Source organism: Bufo bufo, chromosome 3 (genome assembly GCF_905171765.1).
Source record: "Bufo bufo chromosome 3, aBufBuf1.1, whole genome shotgun sequence".
Taxonomy (NCBI): Eukaryota; Metazoa; Chordata; class Amphibia; order Anura; family Bufonidae; genus Bufo; species Bufo bufo.
In genome coordinates, this window is record NC_053391.1 from 706698052 (window position 1) to 706712714 (window position 14663).

Here is a 14663-nt window from a genome sequence, read left to right on the forward strand (position 1 = left end):
CACCAAGTTGGAGCTCACCTCACCATACACCACCGAGGAGCACGGACCAAGGCTGAGAATTAGCGAAAAAAGTAGATTGTCCAGCTTCACCTCGCAGTGCGTATTTTATTAGGAAACGTGCTTAAAAACCAAACATCAGGCTCATCTCATCAACATGTTTCGGATCAACATATATTACAGATCCTTCCTCATGATACAGAGAATAAGACAGACAAATCTTATATACAGAGTAAAAGCAGTGATTCAGCTGTGGATTATTGATTGGCAATTAGACTGCTTTCACCCCACCCACAGCATATACCACTGAGACACAGGAACAGAACTGCATGAGAAGAGAGAAGAAAAAAAAAAAAATAATAATAATCTTTCCCCTCTCTTCCTCCCGCGCAAGAACCGCCCCTAAAGGATAAGAGAAGAAGATACCTCTAATAATGCAATATTAAATCTTGTCTTTGATTAAGGCCCAAAGGCATACAGGACTGAAATCTAAAAATCCAATAGGCTTCTCTATTGAGAAGAGCTTTCCTATGGTCTCCGCCCCGTTTAGGAAAATTAACTCGTTCAATGCCCTGAACTTTCATGCCAGCAATATTGCCCTGGTGGCAGGAGGCAAAATGCTGGCTGACTGCTGACACATTTTTTACAAAAGCATGAGGTACACCGCTACGTCCACCGCCTCCTCAAACTCCTACTCCATATGAAACTCCACCTCATAAATCAAAATATTATTTATTTTTTGTACGTGTTTTATTTTATATAATTTCACTACTTTGTCTGTTACATTTTCTGGTGAAATTCACCAATGTTTGGGTGTAATATACCCCTCCGCTACCTAGTTGACAGCTTAATAAATTTCAATAATTTTTATTTTACATTTTCGGGTGACAATAAACAATTGTTCTCTGTCTTAGACCCCGGCTCTACCAAGTAGACAGGTTAATACATTTCTGTAATTTTTCGGTTACATTCTTGGGTTGACATTATACAATTTTAGATGTGATTAAACCCCTGCTCTGCATAGGTGACAGGGAATAACATTTAATAAATTCTTCTTTAATTGATGCGCGTCACCTCCTTACATTCAATGCTTAAAGGGCTTCTGTCACCCCACTAAAGTGATTTTTTTTTTTGGGCTAGTTAAATTTGTTATTTAGCGATATATGAAAATATAATTGTGTTCCTTACTTTGATCCAGCAGTTTATTCAAAAAACGAAGTTTTATCATATGCAAATTCGGTCTCTACCAGCAAGGAGGGCGTCTACTTGCTGGTAGCTGCTGCAGAAATCCGCCCCCTCCTCTTGTTGATTGACAGGGCCAGCCAGGATCTCCTCCTCCGGCCGGCCCTGTCAGTATTTCAAAAATCGCGCGCCTGTGTTGAATCGGCGCAGGCGCTCTGAGATGAGGAGGCTCGCCTCCTCAGAACTCCCTTAGTGCGCCTGCGCCGATGACATCACCGAAATAGAAGACGTCATCGGCGCAGGCGCACTGACGAGCCTCCTCATCTCAGAGCGCCTGCGCCGATTCAACACAGGCGCACGATTTTTGAAACGCCGACAGGGCCGGCCGGAGGAGGAGATCCCGGCTGGCCCTGTCAATCAACAAGAGGAGGGGGCGGATTTCTGCAGCAGCTACCAGCAAGTAGACGCCCTACTTGCTGGTAGAGACCGAATTTGCATATGATAAAACTTCGTTTTTTGAATAAACTGCTGGATCAAAGTAAAGAACACAATTATATTGTCATATATCGCTATATAACTAATTTAACTAGCCCAAAAAAAAAAATCACTTTAGTGGGGTGACAGAAGCCCTTTAAACTTAAGCAAGTTTTACCACATTTGCGCCTCAATAGCTTTTCCCACATTTCTTCTTGATCCCAATTTTTTTTATACATTTATCTCCCTTGGATATGGTCTCTCTTTCTCACGCTCCCTCTCCGGCCGGAACCCTGATTCCCCGCCACCCGCGATCACCATGGTAGGCGCAGAAAAGAACATGGAAACTTGATAGAGCAGATATCCAATTGGATCGTGAACATCACGGGGACGTGCGACATGGTGGAGCAGTAAGTGTGCACACGCCTACATGAACTGACTGACAGGGGTCAGCCCCTGCAACTTCTGGGTCTCCAAATTGGGCACACGGCCTGAGCTTGCCCTTTACCCCTTGGAGGTGCTGCCCTGCAGCCAGTGTATTGTCTGAACGTGTGTTTAGCACGGCTGGAGGGGGATATCACAGGTTATATTTCCCAATGTTTTGGGGTGTACCCTAATTAAAAAATATATAAATAAATTTAAAACCAAAAAGCAGTGTAGGCTACCTCCTCCTCCTCCTCCACCGCCGCTTCCACCTACACCGCCACATCCACCGCCTCCTCAACCTCCTACTCCATATGGACCTTGTCCTCCTAGATCAAGATTATTATTTTTTATTTTTACCTATTTTATGTTATTTGTAGTCATTTCCCTATCCACATTTGTTTGCAGACACTTGCCATGCTCTTACCACATGTTGATGCCATTTGCAGCCCTCTAGCCCTTTCCAGGACATTTTTACAGCCATTTTAGTGCTCAAAAGTTCGGGTCCCCATTGACTTCGGGGTCAATTTCGGGTCACAAACTCGAACTTTTTTCTGAAGTTCGGCCGAACCCGTCGAACCCGAACATCCAGGTGTCCGCTCAACTGTAATAGACTTATGGAAAAATACCGCAAATTCATGACCTGAGTTTATGTATCCAAACGGTAGTCTGGTCCAGGCAAATTGTTCCTTACCAAAGGTAAATGCCAATTTATGTTGGTCTTCAGGACTCACCTTGATGGTCCAATACCCCTGAGCGCAATCTAATGTGGTAAAGACCCTGGCGCCTTGCATTTGTACCAAGCATTGGTCTATACATGGCACGGGCCAGCCAGACATATATACACGTTTATTGAGCTGTCGGAGATTGTAGGGGTATAAAGCAAATGCTTTATATACATGAAAAGAAAAAAAAATGAAAGAAAATTATAATTTTTACTTTCCAAGAGGGCCGACACATAAACCCCTCTAAGAATTTGATCGAGAATCTTAATATGTTTTGTGCAAGCAGAAACAAAGGGACAATTGTCTATCCAAAATATATAATCATTTATTTACAAACGTTAGATAATAATGCAATGACAACAATAAGGGTGTAATACCCTGCAATGACAAAGTAATACCAAGACGCACCACTGGATGGTGCTGTAATATCAGCGCTTCCAGATCAACATGAAAATGACCACCATAATATTATGAGGGGAGGCCCCATCGGGTTGTAGGTTTAACAAGCAGGTTATCAAATACAGTCAATAAGATTGTTTCCAGCATGTGAGGCTCCATTAGACTCACCTGGGGCAAGTAACAGGTGGGCAATATAAAAATCCCAGCTGAAAGCAGATAAAACGGAGAGAAGTTGACTTAGTCTTTGTATTGTGTGTCTGTGTGCGCCACACTGGGCATGGACATCAGAAAGAGGAGAAGAGAACTGTCCGAGGACTGGAGAACCAAAACTGTGGAAAAATATGAACAATCTGAAGGTTCCACGTCCATCTCCAGAGATCTAGATTTGCCTTTGTCCACAGTGCGCAACATCATCAGGAAGTTACAACCCGTGGCGCTGTGGCTAATCTCCCTGGGCGTGGACGGAAGAAAAAAATGGATGAAAGGTGTCAACGCAGGATAGTCCGGATGGTGGATAAGCAGCCCCAAACACGTTCCAGAGATATTCAAGCTGTCCTGCAGGCTCAGGGAGCATCGGTGTCAGTGCCAACTATCCGTCGATGAAACGCTATGGCAGGAGACCCAGGAGGACCCAGGAGACCCAGGAGGACCCACTGCTGATACAGAGACATAAAAAAGCAAGACTACATTTTGCAAAAATGAACTTTAGTAAGCCAAAATCCTTCTGGGAAAACGTCTTGTGGACAGATGAGACCAAGAAAGATTTTTGGTAAAGCACATCATTCTACTGTTTACCGAAAACAGAATGAGGCCTACAAAGAAGAGAACACGGTAACTACAGTCACATATGGTGGAGGTTCATTGATGTTTTGGGGTTGTCCTGCTGCCTCTGGCACTGGGCGCCTTGAATGTGTGCAAGACATCATGACATCTGAGGATGGGTCGCACTGTAGAGCCCAGTGTCAGAAAGCTGGGTTTGCGTCCGAGATCTTGGGTCTTCCAGCAGGACAATGACCCCAAACATACGTCAAAGAGCAGCCAGAAATGGATGGCAACCAAGCGCTGGAGAGTTCTGAAGTGGCCAGCAATGAGTCCAGATCTGAATCCCACTGAACACTTGTGGAGAGATCTGAAAATTGCTGTTGGGAAAAGGCGTCCTTCCAATAAGAGAGTCCTGGAGCGGTCTGCTAAGGAAGAGCGCTCCGAAACTCCGGATGAGGGGGTGTCAGAGGCTGATTGATGGTTATAGGAAGCGACTGATTTCAGGCATTCTTTCCAAAGTATGCGCAACCAAATATTAAGGTAAGGGCGCCAAATATTAAGGGCAACCAAATATTAAGGTATGGGTGGAGTTTGGGGACATTATGTGCAATCTGCTTTTTTTCCTCCCTTTTTTGGTTTTGTTCCAATACAAAGGGAATAAACCTGTGTATAGCAAAGCAGGGGTTACTGCAATACTTTCCTGTGAGAGAGACTGCATCTTCTTGGAAAGTTTCCGGGGTGCCAACATTTACAGCGATGACTGTGACAATGTACGACTTTATACAGGAAAGGAGAGAAATGAACCCTTGGCTCAGTGGCCTGTGATCAATGTTGGGCATATGGTAGTATGAGATCATCTATAAACCCTAGTGATGAGCGAGCGCTCGGCCGAGTACCACGTGTGCTCGTCGCATTGCTCGCGTCTCCTCCCCGCACGTTTGGCGCCTCCTAAGCAGCCAATCAGCGTTCAGGTAAGTAATTCCCTCCAGTGCAATGCCATAGCCATGTTAGCTATTAGCCTTACACTGATTGGCCGGAACACGTGGCCCCAGTGTATATAGGAGCCGACGTCCCGCGCTCAAATCATTCAGTAGGCAGGGACAGAGAGCAGTTTGCTGGAAATTCACAGATTTAAAACTATTGAAAGACCAAACAGTTCTCTTAAGGACTACAGTGTGTGTTTGACAGCAGGGCAGCGCCATTTTATTGTTTTACCAGGGGTTAAATTCAGGGACAGGCGTCTTCAGGAAGGGACAGATAGTGCAGAGACCTACAGTACGCCATCAGAGAGCAGTGTGTTCAGCAGACATTATAAAAAGGGGCTTATTCACTAGAGCGTGCCTGCTAGTGAGACACACACCGCGCCATCAGAGAAAGATCTGTTTGGGGGGGAATTAAAGGGGTATTCCCATCTTGCTACTTCATCCTCACCTGCTGCCAGCTAGCTGGTCACTTCCTGGTTTTTCTGCAGATAAGGCTGGGCGGGGCTTAGGCAGCTAGAGTGAAGGCCGGCCACGCCTCCTTATGACATCACACTGAGAGCTGAGTCCTGCGTGCTCGTTTATGTGAAGAGTATGACTCATCAGCCTGGCAGCCTGCAGTGTCTGTGGGGGGAATGGTCACTCAGAGCCATGTGAAGTGAGCTCCGTGCACAGGAACACGTGGCTGTTCTGCAGTTTTACACACAATCTCTGTCTGATCTTTTACAAACCCCTTCTGTGCATCAAAAACTATAATTCCATATTATACATTATCCCAAAAGCTTGACCAACCCCCACCCACCAGCACTGATGCAGATTTGTTTCCATTACAGCTGTACTCCAGTTGTGTATAAACCTCACACTATGTATCTTTATAGATGCATATAGAGCTCAGCTACATGTGTCTTCTCCAGTCCCCTAACATCACTTTGGCTGAATGGCTTCCTATACAGCCCTGCTACATCTTTATTCTACTCCCCCACTAGCACTGTGTCTGAAAAGTTACATATACAGCTCTACTACATCTGTTTCTCTCTTCAACCAGCACTGTATCAGAACAGCTGCATATTCAGCTCTGCTACATCTGTTTCTCTTTCACTAGCATTGATGCTGACCTTCCACATATACAGCTCTGCTACATCTATTTTTATCTTCAACCAGCACTGTGTCAGAACACCCGCATATTCAGCACTGCTACATCTGTTTCTCTTTCACCAGCATTGATGCTGACCTGCCACATATACAGCTCTGCTACATCTGTTTTTATCTTCAACCAGCACTGTGGTCTGTGGTCTAATGGTGGTCTGTGGATGGCACTGTTGTGGGGGCTCTGTGGATGGCACTGTTGTGGGGGCTCTGTGGGTGGCACTGTTGTGGGGGCTCTGTGGGTGGCACTGTTGTGGGGGCTCTGTGGGTGGCACTGTTATGGGGGCTCTGTGGATGGCACTGTTGTGGGGGCTCTGTGGGTGGCACTGTTGTGGGGGCTCTGTGGATGACACTGTTGTGGGGGGGATCTGTGGGTGACACATATATAGCACCTTATGCTATATATGTGTCATCCACAGATTCCCCCATAACAGTGTCCATGTGAGTGAATGATCCCCAATACAGGGTCTGGGGGCCGGCATCTGGTGTTGTAATGGCAGCGGGGCCCGGTGCAGTCACTGTATTCTATTACACCGGGCCCCGCTCACTGTAATACTAATTTTCATATGTGAACAAGAAGAGAAATCCTCTGCGACCCTCTCCCTCTCTGTACTCACAAACTCAGTAGCAGGCAGACCGGGCGGCAGCGCAACTCACTGACGTCACGCGCCGGCTCCGCCTGCTTCATTCATAAAGTGGGAGGAGCAGGCGCGTGACGTCAGTGAGTTGCGCTGCCGCCCGGCCTGCCTGCTACTGAGTTTGTGAGTACAGAGAGGGTCGCAGAGGATTTCTCTTCTTGTTCACATATGAATATTAGTATTACAGTGAGCGGGGCCCGGTGCAATAGAATACAGTGACTGCACCGGGCCCCACTGCCATTAACACCATTACCAGGCCAGCATAACATTTGGAATCGGACACATACTGCGCATGCGCGGGTGCCCGATACTGCTGAAGACGTGCGCGTTCACGTTTTACAGCATAGAGATGTGGCCGTATCCATGGGATACCAGCATAAACACAGGGGAGTGAAAGGAGCGTTTTTATGCCGAATGGTATGTTTTTTTTTAATGACATGTATAATAAGAAATGTTCAGTGGGGGGCAATGATTTAATGTAACCCTATTTAATGAAGTGGGAATACCCCTTTAACCTAATTTGTGCCACATCTTGATTTGGATCTGATGAACCTCAGAATAAATGTGGTGATCTGCCGTTGAGCCTAATTAGTAGAATGGGTGCACGCCGGAAGAACACACTGTTCAGTCGGAGCACTTCCAAGGTTCTCTCCCTTTAATAGGGCGGGGTGATGCCTTATATAGGACACACAACATAGGATTACATAGGCAATGTGCTATAGTACATTAGGCAGTTCATGATTGGCTGGATCCATATAAGGTGGTCTTCTCCCAGGGTCCTTACCTCGTGGGCACAGGGTGGGTCCCAGATGGAGGAGTCACCTTAGCTTCTGTAAGCTTCACTCGGGGGAGGAGAGGAAGAGCGGGCAAGGGCAGGGGGGGCCGGGCGGGCAGTAGGAGATGAGCGCTTCCATTGTGGAAGCGCTCATCTCCATATCCATCCTGTGCTGCGGCAGGGGAGGGAGAGGCGTGTCCCTCCCCTGTTCTTCTGATAGGCCGCAGGCACTAATGCCTGCAGCCTATCAGAGGCCGGCTCAGGCAGCGCGATGACGTCATCATCGCGCCGCCTGAGCCGGGCAGCACACAGCAGGGACACAGGCCGGAAGAGCCTGCATCGCATCGCTGCTGATGGAGGTAAGTATCAGTGTTTTCTATTTTTTTGTCTTTTTTTTTTTTTTGGAGGGAGGGGGAGGAGCTGGCACTATGGGGGCATCTGACAATTCTTACAGCCCAATTTTTTTTGGGGGTGGCACTCTGGGGGCATTTCTTACTGGCACATTATATGGGGGGGGGCACCATAAGGGAGAGGAGCACTATGGGGGGCATCTGGGGGCTCTAAAGGGGCTTTTTTTTATTGACACATTATGGGAGGCACTATAGGAGAAAACTGTACTATGGGGTATCTGGTGGCACTATAGGGGCATTATTTGTGGGCACTATGGGGGAAGTGGGGGTTCTAAAGGGGACTTTTTTTCTTATTGGCACATTATGGGGGGCATTATGGCATCTGGTGGCACTAAGGGGGCATTTTTTACTGGCACATTATGGGGGGGGGGGCACCATGGGGGAGAGGAGCACTATGGGGGCATCTGGAGGGTCTAAAGGGGCTTTTTTTTAATTGACACATTATGGGGGGCACTATAGGAGAAAACGGCACTATGGGGCATCTGGTGGCACTATAGGGGCATTATTTGGGGGCACTATGGGGGCATTATTTGGGGGCACTATAGGGAAGTGGGGGCTCTAAAGGGGCCTTTTTTCTTATTGGCACATTATGGAGGGCATTATGGCATCTGGTGGCACTAAGGGGGCATTTTTTACTGGCACTATAGGGGAGAGCAGCACTATGGGGCATTATTTGGGGGCACTATGGGGGAGTGGAGCACTATTGGGGCATATGGTGGCACTTAGAAGGGGCATTTTTTACTGGCATATTATGGGGGACACTATGGGGAAGGGGGAGAGGAGCAGTATGAGTGCATTTACTGGGGCACTATATAGGGGTATTTTATACTGGCATACATTATGGGGACATTAGCTCAACTGCGGGCATTAAGCGGGGGTATTTCATGTACAGTCATATTATAGGGAGAATTATTACTACTAGGGGGTATTAGCTTTACTACTACTGGGGGGCTATGAGGAACATGATTACTAGTATGGGCACTATAGGGGCATTATTACTACTAAGTGTGCTCTGGCAGAGAATTATTTCTATTCGTGGGATTTTGGGGAGCACTGTTACTTTGGGGGCACCCTGGCATAGTATCAGCTTAGCACAATAATTATTGGGGGACATTATCTTTATACTATTAGTGTCTGGGCGCAGTTATTCTTTTAGAGCACTGTGTGCCAATAATTGTTGAAGGGGGCACTATCTGTGTGGTAGTAGTATTTCCAGGGGGACTGTTTCTGCAGTATAGTATTGGGGGCACAGCGGGCACAGTATTGGGGGCACTATCTGTGTGGTAGTAGTATTTCCAGGGGGACTGTTTCTGCAGTATAGTATTGGGGGCACAGCGGGCACAGTATTGGGGGCACCATCTGTGTGGTAGTAGTATTTCCAGGGGGACTGTATCTGCAGTATAGTATTGGGGGCACAGCGGGCACAGTATTGGGGGCACTATCTGTGTGTTAGTAGTATTTCCAGGGGGACTGTTTCTGCAGTATAGTATTGGGGGCACAGTGGGCACAGTATTGGGGGCACTATCTGTGTGGTAGTAGTATTTCCAGGAGGACTGTTTCTGCAGAATAGTATTAGGGGCACAGCGGGTACAGTATTGGGGGCACTATCTGTGTGGTAGTAGTATTTCCAGGAGGACTGTTTCTGCAGTATAGTATTGGGGGCACAGTGGGCACAGTATTGGGGGCACCATCTGTGTGGTAGTAGTATTTCCAGGGGGACTGTTTCTGCAGTATAGTATTGGGGGCACAGCGGGCACAGTATTGGGGGCACTATCTGTGTGGTAGTAGTATTTCCAGGGGGACTGTTTCTGCAGTATAGTATTGGGGGCACAGCGTCCACAGTATTGGGGGCACTATCTGTGTGGTAGTAGTATTTCCAGGGGGACTGTATCTGCAGTATAGTATTGGGGGCACAGCGGGCACAGTATTGGGGGCACTATCTGTGTGTTAGTAGTATTTCCAGGGGGACTGTTTCTGCAGTATAGTATTGGGGGCACAGTGGGCACAGTATTGGGGGCACTATCTGTGTGGTAGTAGTATTTCCAGGAGGACTGTTTCTGCAGAATAGTATTGGGGGCACAGCGGGCACAGTATTGGGGGCACTATCTGTGTGGTAGTAGTATTTCCAGGAGGACTGTTTCTGCAGTATAGTATTGGGGGCACAGTGGGCACAGTATTGGGGGCACCATCTGTGTGGTAGTAGTATTTCCAGGGGGACTGTTTCTGCAGTATAGTATTGGGGGAACAGCGGGCACAGTATTGGGGGCACTATCTGTGTGGTAGCAGTATTTCCAGGGGGACTGTTTCTGCAGTATAGTATTGGGGGCACAGTGGGCACAGTATTGGGGGCACCATCTGTGTGGTAGTAGTATTTCCAGGGGGACTGTTTCTGCAGTATAGTATTGGAGGCACAGCGGGCACAGTATTGGGGGCACCATCTGTGCGGTAGTAGTATTTCCAGGGGGACTGTTTCTGCAGTATAGTATTGGGGGCACAGCGGGCACAGTATTGGGGGCACTATCTGTGTGGTAGTAGTATTATCAGGGGGACAGTTTCTGCAGTACAGTATTGGGGGCACAGCGGGCACAGTATTGGGGGCACTATCTGTGTGGTAGTAGTATTTCCAGGGGGACTGTTTCTGGAGTATAGTATTGGGGGCACAGCGGGCACAGTATTGGGGGCACTATCTGTGTGGTAGTAGTATTTCCAGGGGGACTGTATCTGCAGTACAGTATTGGGGGCACAGCGGGCACAGTATTGGGGGCACTATCTGTGTGGTAGTAGTATTTCCAGGGGGACTGTTTCTGCAGTATAGTATTGGGGGCACAGCGGGCACAGTATTGGGGGCACTATGTGTGTGGTAGTAGTATTTCCAGGGGGACTGTTTCTGCAGTATAGTATTGGGGGCACAGCGGGCACAGTATTGGGGGCACTATCTGTGTGGTAGTAGTATTTCCAGGCGGACTGTTTCTGCAGTATAGTATTGGGGGCACAGCGGGCACAGTATTGGGGGCACTATCTGTGTGGTAGTAGTATTTCCAGGGGGACTGTTTCTGCAGTATAGTATTGGGGGCACAGCGGGCACAGTATTGGGGGCACTATCTGTGTGGTAGTAGTATTTCCAGGCGGACTGTTTCTGCAGTATAGTATTGGGGGCACAGCGGGCACAGTATTGGGGGCACTATCTGTGTGGTAGTAGTATTTCCAGGAGGACTGTTTCTGCAGTATAGTATTGGGGGCACAGTGGGCACAGTATTGGGGGCACCATCTGTGTGGTAGTAGTATTTCCAGGGGGACTGTTTCTGCAGTATAGTATTGGGGGAACAGCGGGCACAGTATTGGGGGCACTATCTGTGTGGTAGCAGTATTTCCAGGGGGACTGTTTCTGCAGTATAGTATTGGGGGCACAGTGGGCACAGTATTGGGGGCACCATCTGTGTGGTAGTAGTATTCCCAGGGGGACTGTTTCTGCAGTATAGTATTGGAGGCACAGCGGGCACAGTATTGGGGGCACCATCTGTGCGGTAGTAGTATTTCCAGGGGGACTGTTTCTGCAGTATAGTATTGGGGGCACAGCGGGCACAGTATTGGGGGCACTATCTGTGTGGTAGTAGTATTATCAGGGGGACAGTTTCTGCAGTACAGTATTGGGGGCACAGCGGGCACAGTATTGGGGGCACTATCTGTGTGGTAGTAGTATTTCCAGGGGGACTGTTTCTGGAGTATAGTATTGGGGGCACAGCGGGCACAGTATTGGGGGCACTATCTGTGTGGTAGTAGTATTTCCAGGGGGACTGTATCTGCAGTACAGTATTGGGGGCACAGCGGGCACAGTATTGGGGGCACTATCTGTGTGGTAGTAGTATTTCCAGGGGGACTGTTTCTGCAGTATAGTATTGGGGGCACAGCGGGCACAGTATTGGGGGCACTATGTGTGTGGTAGTAGTATTTCCAGGGGGACTGTTTCTGCAGTATAGTATTGGGGGCACAGCGGGCACAGTATTGGGGGCACTATCTGTGTGGTAGTAGTATTTCCAGTGGGACTGTTTCTGCAGTATAGTATTGGGGGCACAGCGGGCACAGTATTGGGGGCACTATGTGTGTGGTAGTAGTATTTCCAGGGGGACTGTTTCTGCAGTATAGTATTGGGGGCACAGCGGGCACAGTATTGGGGGCACTATCTGTGTGGTAGTAGTATTTCCAGGCGGACTGTTTCTGCAGTATAGTATTGGGGGCACAGCGGGCACAGTATTGGGGGCACTATGTGTGTGGTAGTAGTATTTCCAGGGGGACTGTTTCTGCAGTATAGTATTGGGGGCACAGCGGGCACAGTATTGGGGGCACTATCTGTGTGGTACTAGTACAGTATTGGGGGCACTATCTGTGTGGTAGTATTGTTTCCAGGGGTACTGTTTCTGCAGTATAGTATTGGGGGTGGCAGGAAACTAATGTCTGTTTCTCAATCTCTGCAGAGACGGGAGATGGCTGAAGAATCATCATGGCGGTCTGGTCTGAATGGAGAAGATGAGGAAAGAGAACGTCTACATCAAAGGTGACATCACTGGATGTAAGAGGTAGGGGGCGCTATGTAGGAGAGGAGATACTCCGGCTCCCCCTCCCCTGCCATTTGCAGAAGGAGGATTCAGAGCTGGGTGAGGACGACGAAAGGGGGCAGCAGGCCACGGGCGGGTGACAGATGGTGGGGGGAACCACAGGCCTTGAGCAGGATCAGGGGAGGGAGGAAAGCGGAGGAGCGTCCTGGCTGTAGCCTGTTATATAAGCAGGCAGTGCAGCCAGGACAGACCTCCCCTCTCCGTATGATGTGTAGAGACAGGCCGCAACTATAGAATGCCAGCTGTACAGTGTGTGTTGGGAGTGGCCTATTATATGTAGGAGGGGCTTTTAATAATGGGCGGGGCTAAAAAAATGGCGGCCGCATTATTCCATTCCTGCAGAGCTTTTAGAAATGGCCAAGTAAAATAATCAGCGCAACACACTACACATGCCACATTTTTTTGCCTTTCGGACCCCCCTTAGACAAAATTCCTGTGTGCTCCCCTGTGTGGATCAAAACTCCCTCCTGGGGAACCTTCCCTTTTCATTTGTTTTCTGCCATAGGGGCCTTCTCTCTTAGGATGTGCAAGGGCATAATGGCCTTTGCCAGAGCACATTCACCCGTCCAGTTACCTTCTATCCGGGTTCTGATTTTCATGTCCCCACAGATCCAATAGATGTCACCAAGGGATTGCACCTGATTCTGTGTCTCTTCTCCTGTCAGGTCACTATAGGTGGAACAGTACCCTATTGTGAAGTTCCCCGGGGTTTTGGTAACCATGGGGTATATAGCCTTCCAATCCTCACATGTAGAGTGATTGGTTGAGGTGTTTGTGTAAAGACTGAGGAAGCAGCTTTCTATGTCCTTGGGAAGGTTCAGGGGTACGGTACCTAGGTGGGGACGTGCTCCTCCACATACATAGCAGTTGGATTGGTTGTGTGAATTCGCACTATATTTCATCCACTCCAACCACAGGTTGACCTCTGAATACCCTGTTTCTGAGGCCATGGTATCCTCAAAGGTGGGATCTGCTATGGTATCATATCTGTGAAAGTGGAGACGTGAGGTTCTAGGGAATTACCAGGTGCACTTGTCGCCACGGGTTGGCAGTCTGAAGTTTCGTACATATCTTTTATCAGAAACTTCCCTTGTCTGCCTCTGGTTCCCCCTGCCATCCAACCACCAAGAATATATGTACCTGCGTCCCCAGGACTGGGGTATTCTATGTTTAGTGTAAGGTTCATGCTCGTCCCAGTCCTTGGTTTGGCGGAATGTTTCTGTGGGGGCTTCTCAGTGCGACCTGGATTGCATTTTGCACATATGGCACATGACTTGCAGTGTCTGTCACTGAAGTTATCTCAGGGGCCACATAAAGTTTGTTGATCAAGTCATTCATCAATCCCTTAGATAGGTGTGTAGCCCCATGTGCCCACTGGACCACCGCCGGGTATAATGTCGGTGGGAGTCTCTTCCCTATCCTCCAGATGCTGTCTTCCTGCACATAGGGGAGTAGCGGCCCATTGTGGAATTTGTATTCCTGCCTTCCAAGGCTAAATCCCCTTCTTGTGTAAGCGCAGGTTAAACATAGATACAAGATGAATAAGTATACAAAATGGACGCCCTATCATTTCCCTCACCAATCCCCCCTTTTGTGAATATTTTCAGGTATTGCTCAGGAGGTACATTGACATGTGCTGATCCCACATCCAGGACTTGCTGCCTCTTCACCTGATTCCCTCCTGAGCATCCTGCAAATGACATCACAATGACATGCATCACCATAGGATATAAGAATAGTGACCCGAAAAATCTATTTGTCTCCCCCATCAACACTACGTGTGGCCTCCCACTTGGTCTGGGGTGATTCTCAGCTGCTCTCTTATATAGGGAGTGCTTGGGGGCCGCATACTTTATCATGTGGTAAGATAAAAGTGTCAGGTGTCAGCCGGACCAGGGGGCATGTTCCAGAGGCCCCAGGAGGGATCCACTTGTAGGCTGCGACTCCACAGGCAGAGGAAAGGTCATCAGTCATCTCCCATACTACAGCAAATTGACAGGAGTAATTTAAACCTGGTTCTATTATGGACCCGTTATTGCAACCCCTGCAGTCACCTTCACTGCCTAGAGGAACGAACTAGTTGTGTTCCCATGACTGGTTCTGGAGGGTTCTGACGAGCCCCTGCATGCTGCCTCGGTC